Consider the following 20,950-nt stretch of genomic DNA (forward strand, 5'->3'; position numbering starts at 1 on the left):
CTAATGATTAAAAAGATTTTTAGTTATTTATTTTTGGTAAGTAATTGTTTAAATGATTTAAATTGCAAAATCTAAATTTTAAAAAAAATTGACAAAATATTTTCCTCACCATTACATTTTAATTTTTCAATTCTAGGGATTTTTAGATTTTGTCTTTTATATTACATAAAGCACTTCATTTATTTTAATTTGAAATTATCAAGTTTTATACCTGACTACTTATAAACACTAAATATTATACAATAAAAAAATTATTTACCTTACATTAAACAATCAAATATACTAAACAATTGATAAAATTTCCTTTTGTGCGAAATTTTTTTCAAATAATTTAGAACTTTGACATTGCAAGAGTTCGATTCACGTATTTTCGGATTAAAAAAATTCTGAACTCATAAAAAAGGTTTTTATCTAAAGATATCCGAGAAATTCAGTTTTTATTCAGCACATTTAAGTGATGCTTGAACTAATAAGCTTGCATTATTAGGTACAAAGTGATACTGAGTGTAACAGAATCAGATTTTATTTATTTATTGCACAAACATCACAAATTCTATGTTTTGGTTCCTCTGATATGATAAATGATACGTAAATGTAAGAAATGATGTGTTAAATGATGCGTGCAGGGCAGAAAATTAAACTATATTTAAGTAAGAAAGGAGAAGTAATTTGTTTTCATTTTAAATATTTAGTATTTCATTCATGTTAAACATAATAAAACGTTAAATGAATAAAAGATTTTGCAGAAATTTGCTGCTAAATAAGAATTAAAAGTGCTTTATCTCAAAGTTTGACTTAAGGGTGGTTTATAATGATTAGAGCCTGGATTTTTATAGCCTAAAAAAGCCATAAAAAATCAAAAAATGCTCTATAACCTTTTCTTTTTAAAGTCCAATTTTTTTTATGGTTTTCCATTGATGGACCAACATAATCTTGATGGTAACCAACATTAGTAACCATCATCTCAATGTAGGAATTCGGACTGATTTATGATGGTCCAATATAAGAATGGAAACTTGTTTTGATGGTTTGTTCATGTTAAATCATCATGAATTTTCATCATAGTATCTTAGAAATCAAATGTTGGCCTAAAAAAGCCATAAAAAATCAAAAAATGCTCTATAACCTTTTCTTTTTAAAGTCCAAATTTTTTATGGTTTTCCATTGATGGACCAACATAATCTTGATGGTAACCAACATTAGTAACCATCATCTCAATGTAGGAATTCGGACTGATTTATGATGGTCCAATATAAGAATGGAAACTTGTTTTGATGGTTTGTTCATGTTAAATCATCATGAATTTTCATCATAGTATCTTAGAAATCAAATGTTGGAACGATCATGAACAACCATCATCCCAATGTAGGAATTCAAACTGATTTATGATGGTCTAACGTTGAAAAAAAATTTTTTGATGGTATATTGCTGAGAATCAATAAGAGTTCTCATTAAACAATTATGGAAATGTATAGTTGGAACCATCATGGACCTTCACGGATCATCATGAAATGTTGGTTTAAGAGTCAAACTTCTCCTGGTGGTTAACCATCATGGTATTAAAGTATCATTTTCAATCATGGAATTTTGTTGGCGTATCAAAATCCATGAACACGTAATGGGGAAATGTTTGATAATGGTGACCATCAAATGATGTTGGGCCATCACACTGAAGCCAGCATAAACCATCAAAAATTTTGACTTCGGTTACATCGATCCACACCTTCACTTCTTAGCTTCTAAAAACATGCTATAAGAAAATTTGTAGTTTTACCTTCACTGATATATTCGTGAATATTAAAACTTTCTGGGGATTCCAATAGATGCAGAACACGTAATTTATTTGGTGGAATTCCACATAAACAGAAGTGATTTTCGAAAAATCACTCTAAATCCACGTGTTTGAAAACTTAAATATTTTTAAATATCACATAATTTAGTTATTCTAACAATATTTTTTTCCTTTGACATAGTGGTTCTTTGATCTGTATGAAGCTTTTGAATTTATATTTACTTCCTATTTTAAATTAATACAACAAAAAAACCTTCACTGAAACATTCGTAAACTTTTAAGCTTTCTGGGGATTCCAGTAAATGCAGAACTTGTAATTTATTTGGTAGAATTCCACAAAAACGAAAGTGATTTTTGAAAAATGACGATAAATCGTGTTTGAAAACGTAAATATTTTTAAATATTACATAATTTAGTTAATCTAAAAAAAAATTTTTCTTTTGACGTAGTGTCTCTTTGATCTGTATGAAACTTTCAAATTTTATTTTCCTTAATATTTTAAATTAATACAGCCAAAAAACATTTAGATCCACTCAAGTGTACCGTGGAATGTACATCGAAATTTAAGATAGCGTAGTAAAGTGAAATTTCATACTATCATGAGTATTTAATTTTTTAACTATTAAGTAATATTTTTACGTGCATTTTAATTAATGATATTAAGTTAATATGTTTCTTCCCGTAATTTTGGAATCTTACCCCCAAGAATTAAATATTTTTATGTAATTAATGTCAGATTTTTTTCAATAATTTATTTTGCTTGCCTTGCATAATAAAAACAGTTTTGAAACTGAGATTTAATGCAGTATTGCACAGCACTTAGATGAAACTTCCTATTTTCTAAAGTTGTTTTTCTAAAGAATTATTATATCTATGAATCATTGTATTTAAAGGAGACCATAATATAATTATACAAAACTACAGATTCCTCTTTGTTCCTACTTTATGTGCAATTTAATATTAAAATGATTTAGTAATTATTTCAAATAATTTCGTAATTATTTAGGTGCAATTTATATTCTTTTACTCAGTCAAAATCGGAGGTCTACGTATGTGTATGTGAAATTATTAGCCCCCTGGTAACATAATTCATATTTTGTTTATCTCGTTATAACTTATTGAAGTTAAATTGAAATTCGAAATTATAAATTATTTCTTTGCTGTATTCCTTCGTACTTCAATAGTGAAGAGGATAAATAAAAAAAGAACCTGTAATGAAACTAGAATTTCAATCTTAAAAATTGCCTTTTTCTCAAAATTTCATATGGCATGTATTTGTATAAAAGTATGTATATTTAATTCGAATTAAGTTGAAATTGTTAAGTTGTTGCTTGAAATTAATGCCAAGTGTTTAAAAAAGAGGAAGGTAAATATACACTCACTCATGCACATTAACTACCCTATAATAATAGAAGAGACACTTGACACATTTCTCTAAATGCAGATTTGGATAAGACACATTTTTTTGAATTTCTCAAGAAATTTTGTAAGATATTTTGTAAATTTAGAAGTGTTTGGTTCAAACGATTTTCATGCTTTGAAATAAAATTTAAAGCTTTCACGGGTTTTAGGGTCCATAGAAAAATTACAAAATGAAACAAGTAATTGTGAACACCTTATTCCAGAAAATTAAGCAATACGTTTGTAATTTGTATCGATTACTTTGGTTGTTATTTGCAATGTCTACGCAAAATATCATAAATCTAACTTAAATATTTATGGAGATATGAACAGTGTTATAAAAAAACTAATTTTTTGTTGTCTCGTGTTATTTTTCTATAACTTTAAAAACATTCAATAAAATTCAGCAAAATTTTTGGTGCAATTTAAAATAAATTACAAAATTATTCTTTCAAAATTTTGAAAAAAATTTGCTTAAAACTACGCAAGATATGAGAATTTAAATTAGTTCTTTTGTACTGCACATGCCTTCAAAAAGATATAACATTTTTTTTCTTCATAATATTGTAGGGAATCGTATTTGACAACTAAAGTGTTATTTAAATATCTCAAAAACTTAAAAAGTTTAGAGAAATTTTCTATGTAGTTTTTGTACTTTTCAAAAGAGAGTTCAAACTGATAAGAGGCTTCCTACATAATTACATAATCCTTTCATAAGTGATCAGTGGTCCAGTCTTTCCTAGAAACTGTAAATTCTTAAATAAGACTGCAAAAAACTATAACTCAGTTAAAATGTGCGAAAATTGGGAAAATGAGCAAATACTTCTAAAACGCGAAAATATAATGTCCAAAAATAAAATAAAAATATCCAAAAATTTAGAAAAATATCCTAAAAGGAAAAAAAAAATATCCCACAAACTAAAAAACGAAATGCTCGAAAAAAGTCTATAAAAATTCCCTGAAAAGGCAAAAGTATCAAAAAATGCAAAAGTCATCGAAATAAAGACTTTAATCGTAATTTTAAAAAAATAATATGCATGTGCTGATGAAGCTCGTCATATTGAAATGATTGTGATTTTTTTGGATTGTAAATTAAATTTTTAATCTCATTCTGTATGCTATAAAAAATGAATAAATAAATAACAATATTTTTAAAAAGTTGAAATATTTATTTAAAGTAAAATGTTAACCCTCTCTCTCCATGTAGTTTCTCTATTAGTGCAAGAGATAATTATTTTTATATTGAACTTAATATAATATGAAATTCATTGTTTTGTTTTAAAAACTAATATATTTTTGTTCCAGCATTGAAGTATAATTAAAAGAATTTGGGCAGTATAGTAATAAGCCACACAATTCCAAAAGACAAATGATATTTTATTTCATAGTTTTGTTTTCAGAAAGGTACTTCACGAATTCCCATAAAAATAATAGCACGTGACATAAAATCACTCTATAGCCAACGTGACATAAATATATCCTATTTTTGTGGTGTTTTTTCTCAAACTAAGCTCTTAAAAATGTTTTTTTTTAACATTTTGAAAATGTGATTTTAGGATATTTAATAAATTTTACTAATTTTTTTTAAAAATTGTACAATATGTAACTATTTTGAAATATTGAGATAAAATTCATGAATAAGACTGAAAACGAGACCGACCATCAAATAACATCTTTATTTACATCGACACAATAATATATACAACACAAATGAAGAAATAAATACATGAAATGGATACACTTACTATGATACAAAATGTACAACATATGTGTTTATTGGATACTTCGTACCCCATTAGGAACTAAACACCAGGTGTTTATATGCAGCCAGCCCATATAATCTTTCTTCAGCAATTAAACACTCCATTCCTTTGAAATCCTTTCACTTGAGTGTTAAGTAACATTTAAATTCAACTGTAAAAGAGAGAATCGAAATAAGCAACAGACAATCTACAAAATTCATATTGAAGCTTATTATTTATGTATCAAAGATAAATAAAAACACTTCCTGGACAATAATGCAGAAACAAACGGATTCTATATTAATAGAAGTCAATTTCATATTAATAGATTAATGTTAATGTTAATATTAATAGTTATTATTGATAGTTTACCTCAAAATTCCTGCAAAAAAAAAGTTAAGGAAAAAATTGAACCAATTTTTCATACAGAAAATTATAGTTTGAACTTTCAGTAGTTTTATGCTCAATTTAAAGTATCTTAATCTCGGAGAAATTTAATAAAAAATAGGTATTTTAAACAAAAATAATTTTAAAAAAATAATTCAATGCTAAGGCATAATATGAATGACTTTTAATTGAACGACTTTTATATGACTGAGAGTAAAAGAAATTCGAAATAAGCAACTAACAATGTACAAAATTCATATAAAAACTTAATATTTATTTATCAAAGATAAATAAAAACACTTCCTGGCCAATAATGCAGTAACAAACGAAACAATAATGCAGAAACAAGCGATTTCCATTTCCTATATTAATAGAAACGAATTCCATATTAATAGATTAGTGTTAATATGAAAACAAAAAAAATAGTTATTATTGATAGTTTATCGCAATTTTCCTGTACAAAATAAAAAAAATTAAAAAAAAAAAAAAAAAAAAAAAAAAAAACAGAAAATGTTGAACCGATTTTTCATACAGAAAAATATAGTTTAATCTCTCAGCAGTTTTACGCTCAATTTAAAGTATCGTAATCTTGGAGAAATTTCATAAAAAATAGTTATTTTACAAAATAACTCAATGCTAAGGTTTACATAGGAATGACTTTTAATTTTTCTTGCTACATCTTAAGACCGAAATAAGTAAAACTAATGGATTTTACTGAAGATTGATAAAATATTCTGTAAATTATTTAACTAATTTTATTCACATTTCCTAGAACAGACTATTGGTTGATAATTATGAATTTAACGTAATTTATTTTGAATATTTTTGATAATTGATTAAGAATATTCTTTCAAAGACATGTTTTTAAATATTAATTTAAATTTACAGTTTCAATCTTATTGCTTTTCTGGACATTATATAAACATTTCTTTACTAGTAAACTGTTTTAAACAACAAATATTATCGCAGACACATAAACTAGGCTAATGTTTTTATCTCGATACTCATAAACATTTTAGTTTTCATCAAACTACTTCTTAAAAAGACTGATAAACAAACTTTTGTCGTTTCAAAAATTTATGAGCCTTATAAAAGTTTGCAGTATTAATAAAATATACGAATCAACCAAATAAAATACTTTTTTGTAATTAATTTATAAATTTTTATCAGTGTCCTAACTGCGAGATTAAAAATTTTTATTTATACATTAAATGGCACTTTTAAGAAAAATTTTGCGAGAATTTTAAAAAAAAATCAAAAATTGTTTTTGCATCATGGGTAACTTCATTCATAATCATTCATCTATTTCGATAAATCACTTAAACCCAAAAATCACAAAATAGACACCAAATTCAAAATTATAGCTATTAAGTCAAAATATAACGATAAGTTAAATAAAAACTTGTACGTTTCCAAATGATTATCTCTAATAGCAAAAGCAATACAAGTTTTAAGAGTTAAAATTAAACTTTATTTTGCAGAATAAAATCTCAACTTTTAAATGTTTAAAGCATTTAAGGCATTTTTATTGATCAGGGTGTGTAGCCAAATCTTTCAGCAAAAAATAAGCACCTTTTAAGTATTTTTAAGCACTATGTACATTAACAAAATGTAAAATAATTTTCAGACTTTACATGATCATGATAAAATAACTAGTTTTCGACAAAGACCTCTTTTCTTGATTACTATATTAGCCTCCTTAAAAAGATCTAGATACTTTTCGGTTCGATTTCAGAGGGTGGAAAATGAAGCTTGAAATGGAAAATATCTTGCAAAATGCAGAATAGATGCACATGAGAGTGCAAGAATCTCACTAAACTCAGCTCAGTCGACGCACATGTGGACTCGCTTGTATTACATCAAACGTGTAAAATAATTGGACGCTTTCATACGCGACTGACCGACGGTAAACTGAAATGGACTGTGGTTGAATGAATTGTGAAAACGTTGAATAGAACAATGTTAAAATCATGATTTGCATAATATGCGACGAAAATCGACGTAGTAAAGAAAATTTCCCTTTTGAAAAGGGAAAATCAGGCACTTTTAAAAAGCACCAAACGAAAATAGCACCTAAGGGCTTTTAAAAAACAAATAAAAAAAACACCTTTAAGAACTTTTTACAAACGCTACTCCCTATGTTGACAGAAATTGTAAGAAATTTTCCTCATCATGTTGAATTAAATACAATAATATTTAAAAAGTGATACATAAATTTTATCAACTAGTCTAACACTCCAAATGATGCAATTCCAATATACAAAAAATTTAGGTTAGTTATAAAAAATAGGAAAATGAAAGAAATTTTTCAATTTTTAATGGATAAGTAAATATATATTTTTAAAATATTACTTTTTATGAAATAAAATCTATCAAACAAAATAAAATATTTATTATAGCATTGTTTTAGTGATATATGCACTAACAGCGGTAAAATTATAAACATAATTTTACAGTAAAATTATATAAACCCTTCCTTTACTAACGAGTTTGAAGTTATTTTATTACAATTAAGAAAATTAGAAAACAAACATCAAAATTTTTGTTAACTTTTGAAATAACGACGATCATACTTTCAAAAATCCTTTTGTGGAAGGAATTAAAGCACTTTGGAAGTTATAAAAATTTTCCATCAAAACAGCCATTAAATATGTATTTTTAGAATTATTAACCAAAATTAAAACACAAAATGTCTACACATTGATTGTCGCAATTGTTAGAAATACCTTTAACCTCAAATTAAACCTTTTTGAAATTTATTGCATGCTCCTTTCTTTTAATTTATCAGATTTTGATTGCATTTGTGTTTTAAGCTAGTTTGTATTAATTGGCGACTCCAATTCATTTACAATTTTGCTTTTATTTTTATAAGGATTACAAAAATACATATTAAGAGTGGTCTTTACAGAACACCTTGAATATACTTTTTTATTTCTATTGATAAGAAAAATGTGGAGATATAATTTACAGCCCCCTGTTTATCATGTAAAAAATTATCCATAACGTAGTTTCAGTTTATGATATAATTTTTATCCTTTAGTTTCTAAAGCATAAAATTTTCTTTGAATTTTTTGAATAAAATGTAAGTAAGTAACGCGAATTTTTCAAGTATTACCGTTTTAGAGTATGTCTCCTGCAATCTAATATGTGAAATGCTTTTATTAAATAAATGGTTTTCATGAAAACGAATACAATTTCTCGAAAACAAATACAATTCCGATTTTTCACTTTCAAAATGATTTTTTGATAAGTGCTTTGCGTTAAATCAAATCCATTTTAAGCTTTCACCTCGCAATTGAGCATTCTTGAAGTAAAATGATACAAATGCAATTCAATTCAAATTTAAGGATTTTAACAGATTAAAAACTTCTGCAAATCCCGTTTATCAAAAGCGAAATAATTTAGGAATCGTATTGCCATTAATTTGCATGATTTTTTTTCAGAACTGTTAAAAGAAAATAAAAAGTGGGGGTAAAAACCACTTGAGAATAAAGTACTTTCTTATTTAGAGAAAGATGGATTTCTAAAAATAATGCATACTAAAAAAAAAATTTGAAATGAGAAGTTTTTCTCCAATTTTTCTTTTCTTTTGCAATTTTTTTTTCCTTCCTAGAAATGCATTGTCCACGCATCAAACGTGTTTTCTTCGAAGCATGATTCTATTTGCAAAACCCCTGCAGGAGTCTAAATTGTAGAAAAGAGGGCAAAAGAGCCTGGAACGAAATAAAAACAAAAGAAAACAGTTCTGTTTAAAGTGGAATACCAGCGCATATTTTCCCTCGAAGCCAAAAACAAAAAATGCGTCAACCTCTAAATTGAATTTCCTACCCTATTTTACTTTCCCTTAACAATGGACAAGTTGCGCATACACATGCCAAGTCAGTTTATTTAAGTTATTTTGCATGACGAAAGTGGCAACAGTTCCGCTAAAGGAATTCCAAAGCGTCGCAAAAATAGGCTTATAGCACCCACTAGAAAAAAAAGGGAGGAAATGTTCGCATCATTTTGTTCTTATTTTTTGTTCCCCTTCCCCTCTAAAAATATTTCTAAGATGGTTAACCGAAGTAATATGTTCTCGCTCAAAAGCAGATGGAATATTCGAGAAAGAGGAAAGCATTGATAGTATCACGCCTTCTTTTAAGCTGATTTTCTTTTAAAAATCGCTTTAAATTTTAACACAAAGTACATATTTGGTAGCATTTGTTTTAAAAAGAGATTAAGAATTTCAGTTAAACTTTCGCTCCTTTTTTTATTTTTTTCCTGGAAAATGGGAATTCGAAAAAGTAAATTTAAAGGGCGTTTCTTATCAAGAAATATCTGTTCTGGGAAGAAAGAAATTAACATTTTTTCTTAAATTACGCGAAATTTTTTTTTTTTTTTTACCATAACAAAAACAAGATTTAAATATTGCGTTCAAAAGATGCGATTTCATATTATAAGCTTAGAAACGATTATTTTTCGTTCCACATTAACAGGATTTTCGAATTTGAAGCATGGCTTGATTTAAACATGTGCACATATAAATTTTTAAAACATAAAAGAATTTTCTCAAATTTGCTATAATTATTAATAACCTATATAAATGAACTTATTGACTGATTAAGGTTTTTGTTTAATGCGTAGCGTAATTAAAATCCTCTTCATTTTTCAATCATTTAAAGCAATCAGGGTATTGAAATAGAAAGTACAGTTATGATATGGAAAAGAATCGATTTATTATAAAAAATATTATTCAAAAATGTCATCTAAGTTCAAAAACAGTATTCTCTTAAAAAATACAAATTTATGCTTTAAATTACAAAATAATTAATGGGGTATTGTGTTAAGTAATTAAATGTGGATAATACTTGTTTAGACTGTTAAATAATGTTTTTGCCTTTTTTTTTATTTCGCACATACATTTATAATTTACTATCAAGTAGTTAGAAATACGTCAGATAATCGAAATCACCTATCATAAGGAATTAAATTATAAATCAAAATTCCGTTTAAGTTCAATATTTCATTAAAGATAAAGGTTAATCAGTAATTTGGTTAAAGTAATTGAGTATAAAAAGACAATTGCTTTAACTATTAAATACTTTTTAATGCCACTTATCAATTGCTCAAACTCTGTCAAAATTATAAATACGTCACTGAGTCGAATCCTGAGAGATTAAATTATAAATCGGATAACGTTCAATTGATCATTACAGGTTAATCGTTTTGTGGTTAAAATAATTAAATGAAAAACTAGTTTACTTAAAAACTAGTCTAAGAAAGTAACAGAACAGAATCAATTTTATTTTAAAATCTTGTTACCAGTTTCGCTTTATATTATTATTAATAATAATAATAATATCATTATTATTTATAACATTATTATTAATAATATAATTATTAATATCATTATTATTATTATCATTATTTGTACTATTACCAAATTTAGATCATATTTTAAACAAATGAAAAACGAAAAAAGAAAAAAAACTGATAAAATTAGCCACATATGTTTTATGCAATTTGGTAATTTATTTATATTTAAATAAAACACAGCTCGTACATTTTACTTAAATTTTGCATCTAGTAGGAAGAAAAATGAAATTCTTTAAAGAAATAATAATAATAATTTTATCTAACTAAGAAATGATAAATCATCTCTACTTATGTAATATAAAATATGTTACTATGTCAGTTTCCTTTACGATTTGTATATTTCCCAAATAATTCAAGTATTTCTCAAGTACTCGATAATTTATAGATTAGATAATTTATTTAATTATAGATAATTATTATAGATATTTAATTTACAGATTTAATTTAAGTATAGATATTTAATTTGCAGATAATTTATAGAAACTATTTGTCATTAAAATTCTGCTTCAATCGATATTCTATGACTCGTTGCTATTGAGCTTTGTTCAATATTTTTATACCAGGTGGCGCTACTAAGATTTACGTAATCTCCCTCATAGGCTTATAAGGGACTTAGAAACAACTTAAAATTAAGTGAATACAAAATATCCAATTAATAGGAGATATAGCAGACATTTTTTGAATATAAAAAAAAAAATTATGGTAAATATCGATACAATATTTTTTATTGCATTAATTTTTTCCAGTTGTGTGCAAAAATATTTCACAATATTATCTACTTAGGGGATACTGTATAGATTTTTGAATTTTTTTTAAAGCATAAAAGGTTTTTTTTTTCTGCTAATGTACCATTTTAAAAATTACAAAATTTTCTCACAAATATTTTGTGAAAAATCTTTAAAGTGGAAAAACTTTCAACGAAAAAAAAGTTTATGCTTTTAAATGTTGAAAATACCAAGAAATATTATTCTTTATTATTAGAAGTTTCTTTTCCGCTAAATTTATCCAAACTTTTGGCAATATTGTTATTATCAGCAAAAAAAAATTTAAATATGAAATTCCATCTTTTCTTTGAATTATTTTTTCTTAATTTTAAATATCATAAACATAAACAAAATTATCAAAATCCTTAAAAAATTAAAGTAACATTTTAACGACTTTATTAATTACAGTTTAATAATTAAAACCTGTTGACAGAAAAAAGAATAAAAATAAAATAAAAGTAATGTGAAGATATAAGTAGAATAATATAAATCAGTATAGAATAATTATAAAGAATAAATGTAGAATATATATTTTAAATACTATTTTTATGAAGAGATAAAAGTACATTTTAAAACTTTTCAACTTGACTGGAAAAATTTATTCTAATTGACATCTTATTAATGTTAAATTTTTTTCGTATTATGGTTTAAAATGCAAACATGACGGTTTGTTGACCCATTTTTTTAAAGAATGTAAGAATTTAAGATTTTAAATTACAATCTTAAATTGTAATTCCTTGATATAAACCCATTTTTTTAATAATATAAAGCCAATTTTATTAAAAATACAAATAGAATACAGTATTTCTGAATATAGATATTTAGTTATCCTCTTAAACATAAGATAATTTATCAATTGCCCTATTTTTTTATGAAAGTTTTCTTATTATTTGTAAGTTTTTGGGAGTAAAATATATACAAGGATTTGGAGCATCATTCCTGCTAAAGCTTACACACCAATCGCACTGATGTTGAAAAAAACTATATTCAACAGTTGCGTTAAAATAAAATTCTGACTTTATTATCGGTCAAAATTTGTCTTTATTTTATGTAATATATAGGTTTCACTTAGTATTTTTAGTTTGATCTTGTTAAGAATATATCGATAAAAAAAATGGTGAGTTCTTCTACTTTTTGTCGAGAATCACAATGATAATTTTTTCAGAAAATCTTAAATACATATATTCTTCGTTCTCATATTTAAGAGAAGGTTCGGTAAAGAAATTTTTAATAATTTTAATAACGTAAGTAAAACGAATTAAACTCAATAAGTTGCTTAATAATTGATTAATAAGCATTTACGAACTCAAACATTATCTCTAACGAGAATTTTACTCACGGCATAGTACTTCTAAGTTGAGAGAGTATTATTTCACCTATTTCCAATCGTTAAGGGGTCATTCTGTTTTAACAATTATCTTAGACTGAATTTTAATCCATTTACAGTTCGTTGAAACAACATTTTGTGAAATCTTATATTCTTCTAGTCTATATTGGATCGTTTTATGGATTTCAGGATTTAATGTATGATTTTATTTTTACTAATATTTATGATCGAATGTATAAATTTATTTCTTTAAACTACATTTTAAATTTGGTAACATATCAAACTTTCAATTGTCGAAATAAAACTTTACAAAGCGCCAGTTCAAGATTTTACAACTATTCATAAATTTTTAGAATAGGGACTAAAAAGGGCCCTTAAAGCTTAACAATAAAAATAAAATGCCAAATCCACTTATCAACTAAATTTGGCTAACTTAGATGCGCCAAACATTTTACGATTTTTCGACGAGAAGATGACTCTATTTCAGAAACCTTCTTGGAGCAATAAAGTCGAACAAAAACATAAAACAATTTCACAAACAACTATTGAATCCCCACACTTGGTGAATCGTACTTTTGTTGGAAAATACTGTTTCTCTTCCGAGCTTTCTTTGTTTTTTTTTTATTTTTATTTTACTTTTTTGTTTTTAGTCGCCAATTTTATACTACCTTCGAGAAACGAATAAAACACACTTTTTACTGTACCCATTTCGTTGGCCTCTCCTTAGAGTTTTATGCCTTTTCTGTTTTTATTTACATTAAACAAATGCGAAGTTACCGTAGACGCCGGATTTAGACAAGCGAAAACTGAGTGTATGTGACACAGCTGTTAACCCTGTAACTCCAAAAAAACACGCCAACTCTATTCCTTAACATGTTCGAACATAACATTTTTTTTAAGTCTGTACTAAAATATTGATTCTGGTAAAATATTTGATATAATTTAATTTTTCTTTCCAAATAACACTCAAATAATAATGTAAAAAAGAGTGTTACACAGATTATAAAATAAAGGAGAGTTACACTGAGTATATGTGACACAGCTGTTAACGCTCTAATTCCAAGAAACACGCCAACTCTATTCCTTAACATGTTTAAACATAAAAAATTTTTAAAGTCAGCACTAAACTATTGATTCTGGTAAAATATTTGATAAAATTTCATTTTTCTTATTAAATAACACTCAAATAATGTAAAAGCGAGTGTTACACTGATTATGTGTAATATGGACATTTGTGATTTACGTATAATGTGATTATGAATTAAATTCGATGTGATTGTGTCTAGACAATTAAAAAGGTACCCGAATTAGCTAATGATTAAACAGTTTTGATTTAAAGAACAAATAGCTTGAATTTAAATGAAACAAATGTAGTATTCGAGTATCAGTGCTTGTAAACGTTTCTAAAAAAAAAATTTTTCAAATTGAATGCATTTTAAAATAAAAAAGAAATATTGTCATAATTACTTGTAAAAAATGCAGTTAAAGAAGGGAATGTCATTAAATGATATTACAAATAGAACTTTTTACTTGGAATTTTTCTTAATTGCGTCCTTTGACTATCGATAATAATGAAATTTCAATTAAACGCATTTAAAGTTTATAAAAGGAGCTTTTATACAAGAAGAGAAAATCTAAAATTAATAAAATTACTTATTAAATATAATTTTAATTATCTAAAAGACAAATTTTTCATTAAATCTAACTGAAATTGCATTAAAAGATCAATAACTGTAATATGTTTGGTAAAATTGACTTTTTTAAACTAAATATTGAGCTAATTAAAAAAAGAATTAATTAGATTATAAATAATAAGTAGAATAAATAATAAGACAGTAAAAAGTATTGGAAGCTTCCTCAAAAGAAAACTATTTTTTTTTAATTTAATGAAAAGCAATTGATTTTTAAATTAATATTTCAATTAATGTATCATTACAAATCTAGAGAAACAAGTCATGTTTTTTTATATGGAATTATTGTAATTATTCCAAATTTTATGTAAATAAAAAGTATTTTGTAAGAAAAATTTCAACTATCAACGCCTCTTCTATACCTTGCGTACTAAAATTCAAATTTGAAAAAAATAGAACGAGGGGCATCCAATGTTGCATCCATCTACGTTTGCGTTTAAAAATTACACAATAGAACAGAAAGCAGAACAGTAATACAAAATATCTACATTTGTACTCTAGAAACTAAAACTTAAGATAATGAAACATAATTAAAAATTATGCAAATCACACAACAGAGTTGCAACAATATATGTTTATTCTTCAGCTTATCGGCAAAAAGCATACGCAATAGACTGAATGCCATCAATTTGTAAACATGGATATCTGCTGTTCAAGTTACAGAAACAAACCTAAACCTATGTCCACTAAGTCAGAATACAAGAGTCTCACTAATTCAGAGTAAAAGCAATATTAAGGGGGTGACGTTTTCCCCACTATAGGTATAAACATCAAACTAATATTGAAAATTTACCAAAATTGATTGAAAATGAATGTAAGAAATGATAAATGAAATATTTAAGTTTTTTAATTATTATAAAAAATGCATACCTTCTTTTAAATTTTTCGTACTATTGTTCCATGCAAGAAATCTACAACAAAAACTCAAATATTCAATAAGTGAATTTTTAAGAATTAAAATTTTTAATATTTTGTTAGTTTTGAATAAATATTTGCAATGATTTACTTGTCTTCCTTTTGATATTAGATTTAATTTCAATATTAGAGCCTTAAAAAATATTTTTTTCAAAAATATAAAAGAAGTTCAACAATAAAATTTCATTTTTATTATTTTTTTAAAAATCTATGCAATAAAATTAACAAATGTTCCCGAAATTTCCCGAAGATGAATAGATTAAAAAAAAATGTTTGCATCACTTGAAGTTTATTAAAGAGAACAAATAAAAAAAATTTATGTTACATTTTAATTGAGATAAAAACAAATTTCTTCAACATTTGAATCATAGTTAATGGTATTAATAAACATGAAAAATGTTATTGGAGAAAAAAAAGCCTTTTAAGTCTTAGCACTAATTGAAACACAATAAAAGTAAAAAAAGGAGAGAAAAAAAACGTATTTCGCATTTTAATTGAGATAAAACAAAATACTTTTAAATTTCAATTATAGTTACTGTATTATTAAACACGAAAAATGCTTTATTTTTTTGTTTACATATTGTATAGTTAAAATATTTGAAATATTGTATAGTATTTCTAATTATATCAATAATATATTAAAATATTTAATATAATATAATATCATTATTAAAATATATATTGTATATGTAAAAAAATATTTAATAAAATATACAATAATTTATTTAATATTATATATTAAATATACTTAAGCATTTATTAAAATACAATATTAAAAAAAAAACGAAACAGTCTTTTTCGCTTTCTATTTGAGATAAATGCAAAATTCTTTAACATTTGAAACACAGTAAATTGTATTATTAAACATGAAAAACTTTTAATGAAAAAAAAAGACTTAAAAGTTTAAGCATTAATTGAAATTCTGAACATAAATTCTTCTTCAAATTCCTTTAAAAAATTCTTCAACATTTTAAACATGATTAATCTTAATAATTTTGAGGAATAAAATAAAACACTAGATTTTAAAATATTTGTTACGTAGACATCCTTAATGTGCATTTAAGAAAGATAAAAATGAAAAAAAAAACAGACCTTTGCAACTAAGAAACTATAAAATAATGGAGAAAAAATTTCAAAAATGGTGTCTTGTTAGAAGCTTAATGTAGATAAAAAATTTTAGATTTTATATTATCAATATTAAAAGTTGGAAAAAATGTTTCAAAAAAGTTTTTAAGTTTATTTTTTTGCATCAAATTCAAATTTTGAAACGTCGTATTTCATCTATAACGCACTAGTCAATTGTTTTTGAGAATTCCCCAATCTTTTTCCAATTTACGGTACGGAGGAGAAGAAAACAATATCAAGAATATTATAGGTATTTCTTTTCATATTTAAGATATTGATATTTCAAGGATGCATCTGAAGTTTAAAGTAAAAAGACAGTATAACGACTTCATAGTTTTGAAAAGTGCACAAAAATTTTTTAGTAACTTTTAATCTAATGATCAGATTTTCTCATGCTAATCCTTGTGGTTCAAGAGCCTTAATTAATTAATTTAGATATTTTGCGTAATTAAATCTGACACAAAAACATCTTTTCTCGGAATAAACATAATTCTTTTAAAAGCTTTAGATTGTTTGATCCTCAAAACATGGGAGTTAGTTGCAATCTGGAAAATATAGTCTCAACAGTTTAAGCAGATGAATATCTAAAAGTATGAAATCCTTAATAATAATTTTATTTTTTTCGTTTGTCTTTATATCTCGAGATTTTTCTAAACAAATAATAAACTTCTTGCTCCCAATTCTATAATTCAATTATCCTTAGTGAAAATTACACACGTAGTAAAAATGAAGCATTAAGAAATATTTATGTAGTAATATAGTAATAAAAATATTTATGTAGTAATAGCATTCGTTTATATTCATTTAGTAACAAAAAAATTTAAAAAATAATTTTAATAACTATTTATTATTTTTTATTTTACTTAATTATTCAAAATAATTTTGAATTTTAATGTATAAAAATTTTATATTAATTTCGTATTAATTTTAAAGAATGCAACTTTAAATGTCAAAATGCTAACGAAATTCATCGCATAATTTCTGAGTTATCAAAATTTAAACTTTTATAAAATTTAAAAATTCAGAAACTATTCGTACGTTATTGTTCAAATTTTGCTTTTTTTTCATTTAAAACTACGTCTTTTAAAATGATGTAAATATTTACATAACATACAATTCAAATTTGTTTTACTATTTGAAATAAAACAATGAGAAAATTACTATTATTACTAATTATTTTTACATGACATAACCTTGGGATAACGAATTTTATAATAGTGTTCAAAAATTGTTTAAGCAGCTTGACAAGTTCTCGAATTATGCAAAATATACAAAGATTGAAATTGAGACGTGATGAGTCAGGAGATAAAGCATTCGCCTTCCAATGAGGTAAACCGGGTTCGAATCCCACAGATGGCTGGTCGATACGAATTTGCATCCGGCACGCGCCGACCGCACTGCGGATTGTGAAATATCCTCAGTCGTAGACGGATTATGGGTTAGAGTCCCTTTGCTACCAGACTAACCATGGGGGTCTTCGTGGCCTTCCTCTCCATGCAAAGCAAATGCGGGTTAGTTCCATCAAAAAAAGTCCTCCACGAAGACAAGATTAGTAGTCTTAAACCTAAATTGGGTCGGCTGTTCAACGACGGTTATGAAAAAAAAGAGTGAAATTAACATTAGGGAGTTCAAACTTTCGATAGCTTTTCTGCATAACCTTTGGTACCATATTTTCTAGACTGTGACTGCCCCCTATGTTTTGAGAGTAAAAAAACCCAAAAAAAAGCTATATTTATGAAAGCTATATCCATTTAAAAAAAAACACATAGAAAGTACGTTTCCGTATGTGATTTCGTAACTTAAAATGTCATCTTCACCAATTAATTAGTGTATTTAAAGTTAAGTTCCTCGAACCATTAAGATTAAATACGAGGAAATCCGATCATTATCAGAAGTAATTCAGCATGCTCCCTTTTTATATTTTACGCACCCCATTACGCTTTGTCCCATTATAAGTTTATAGCAATAATAATCCGCCACAAAGATTGAAAAGTCATATCAGAGTGCTGTAACACACTTGATTGTATCAATTTAAAAACCATGAATATAATCAAAATAATATCTAATCAAATTTAAATTACTTTTTTTTGTGATTGACAGTTTTATATAACAAACTAGTGGGCTGCGCCCCCGAAAATTGCTACGCAATCTTATATGGTTAGTCTCGCAAACCATGCTCGCTTCGCTCGCTACTAACTTAGGTACATTGCAAATGCACAAAATTCTAAGAATTCAAAACAATCATTCGAATCCATATAACAACTTCTTTTTTAAAAAAAATTACATCTTTTTAGTAAATACTAAGTCATTAAAATAAATTTGAATTCAAATAAATGACATGTAATTCGTTAAACCTATTAGAAATGTGCTATAGTATAAAATCTTAAGATAAAATTTCCAAAACTGATATCTCTTTAAAAAGGTTAAAATTTTGGCTATAATTAAGTCTATTAAAAATTGAAATAAGTGAATTGCAATGGAAAAACCTGCATAAACAAATAAATTCCGGTAAAACAAATAAGTTCGTGATATAATTCTAAAATCGTCAAATATAAATTCGTGAAAAAAAGTGCTTTCGACGAAATACTAAAATAGAGATCCATCGACAAAGACTACTCACTTCTGCCTAGCTTATGCTCTCTCTGGTTATTTCAGTTTCCGTTTTTATAAGCGCTATATGTTGAGCCACCTCATCTGGATTTGGCATGTGACAATTTTAGCGGCAATCATTGGTCGATTTTATAGCGTTGCCATTCGGGGAGTTGTAATGAGGCTTTTTTTTTGTCACCGTGTAAAAGAAATATCCATTAGATAATTTTTTTTACTCAGGAAAAAAGAATTACTGTTATTTGTGACGTATCTGCAAAGAGGACTTCATTAATATTACTTCTCTTAGTATACTTCAAGTATAAATTTAGATTTGTTTAAAATAATAGCAAACTAAATTTTATATGTTATAAATTGTAACGTCATTGTTTAATTAAGTCTTATGTAGTTATATGTTTAACGTGAAAATATATCAAGTTTGTGTGCGAAGATAATCAATTAAGATTATCCACTATACTTTATATTTTCTTTTTTTTAAACTCTTAATCTGGTTAGAATAATATCTAATTAATTTTAAACTACATTCTTTATAGTTTCACAGTTTACAGTTTTACATAATAAAGTGTATTTAACACACAAAACAATTTAAATAGCAATTACTTTTAATTGTTACGCTCACAAAAATGACTCCATTACTATCTTTTAAGCTTATTTATTGCTTTCTAAATGAATATCTGATTAAAATAATATGATTAAAGTATTAACAAACATTTTTGTAGTACAGTGAAACCTCCATTAAAGACCACTTCTATTTCGATCACTTTAGAGCTTTTTTTTTTTTTTACATAGACTTTGTGTGGCAGAAAACCTTTAGGAGAGACCATTAAAAACTCTCCCAGCAACCTGGTTAACCTCTACACCAAATGCGGAAAACGCCAAGTAAGGAAACAAAAAAACAAAAAAAACATCGAAACAAAATATTGAACGAAACAAATAAGTTGATTAATATGTATTCAAAATATTGGTGTGAGGATTTTATTTAGAAAGTTTTTTTTTAACGATACAATCTCATGTTGCAGTCAGAATGCACTAAAGGCGATACAATCTCATGTTGCAGTCAGAATGCACTAAAGGCGATACAATCTCATGTTGCAGTCAGAATGCACTAAAGACGATACAATCTCATGTTGCAGTCAGAATGCACTAAAGACGATACAATCTCATGTTGCAGTCAGAATGCACTAAAGACGATACAATCTCATGTTGCAGTCAGAATGCACTAAAGACGATACAATCTCATGTTGCAGTCAGAATGCACTAAAGACGATACAATCTCATGTTGCAGTCAGAATGCACTAAAGACGATACTATCTCATGTTGCAGTCAGAATGCACTAAAGACGATACTATCTCATGATGCAGTCAGAATGCACTAAAGACGATACAATCTCATGTTGCAGTCAGAATGCACTAAAGACGATACTATCAATCTTTTAGAGTTGGAAGGTAATTAGAAAAAAAAAACGTTATTTTAGAAGAAGAAAAAAAACGTCTCAAACAAGCAAACCTCTTTTCATCTTTTAAAGCTAACTATTTTTTATTAATGAAATTACATGTAAACTTAAACAAAAAACACAATTGTTTATTTATTTAAAATAGCTTTATCATTCATAATTGATTAATTTGTTTTTACACATAATTATATCGGTTGGGACTATTTTTATAGACGCTAAATTTTATTCGTAGATCCGTTTGTTCATGACTCCAACAGAAGTGGTACCAAGAAAATTATAATCATTTGCGAAAAATCATGTCCCTTCGAAAACAATTTTGAAGTCAATGGAGGTAATTTTTAAGAACGACCAACCTCCATCAACGACTATTTTACTGTACATGTTTTTTTTA

At 25.9% G+C, this 20,950-nt stretch overlaps 1 long non-coding RNA gene across 4 annotated transcripts in view; it reads right to left on the bottom strand.

Moving 5' to 3' along the window:
* Nucleotides 1–4,850: 4,850 nt before the first annotated feature.
* Nucleotides 4,851–20,950, bottom strand: part of LOC107451847 (uncharacterized) — a 114,434-nt gene continuing 98,334 nt past the window's right edge. For 3 of the 4 annotated variants that reach the window (XR_015428580.1, XR_015428577.1, XR_006225413.3), the window contains exon 3: nucleotides 4,851–5,107. This is a non-coding gene — a long non-coding RNA (uncharacterized LOC107451847). Of the gene's footprint in view, nucleotides 5,108–15,329; nucleotides 15,371–20,950 lie in introns of all 4 variants that reach the window. The other variant, XR_015428578.1, reaches the window with a different exon arrangement.

Source organism: Parasteatoda tepidariorum, chromosome 1 (genome assembly GCF_982258835.1).
Source record: "Parasteatoda tepidariorum strain Cologne lab strain chromosome 1, Ptep-v5.0, whole genome shotgun sequence".
Taxonomy (NCBI): Eukaryota; Metazoa; Arthropoda; class Arachnida; order Araneae; family Theridiidae; genus Parasteatoda; species Parasteatoda tepidariorum.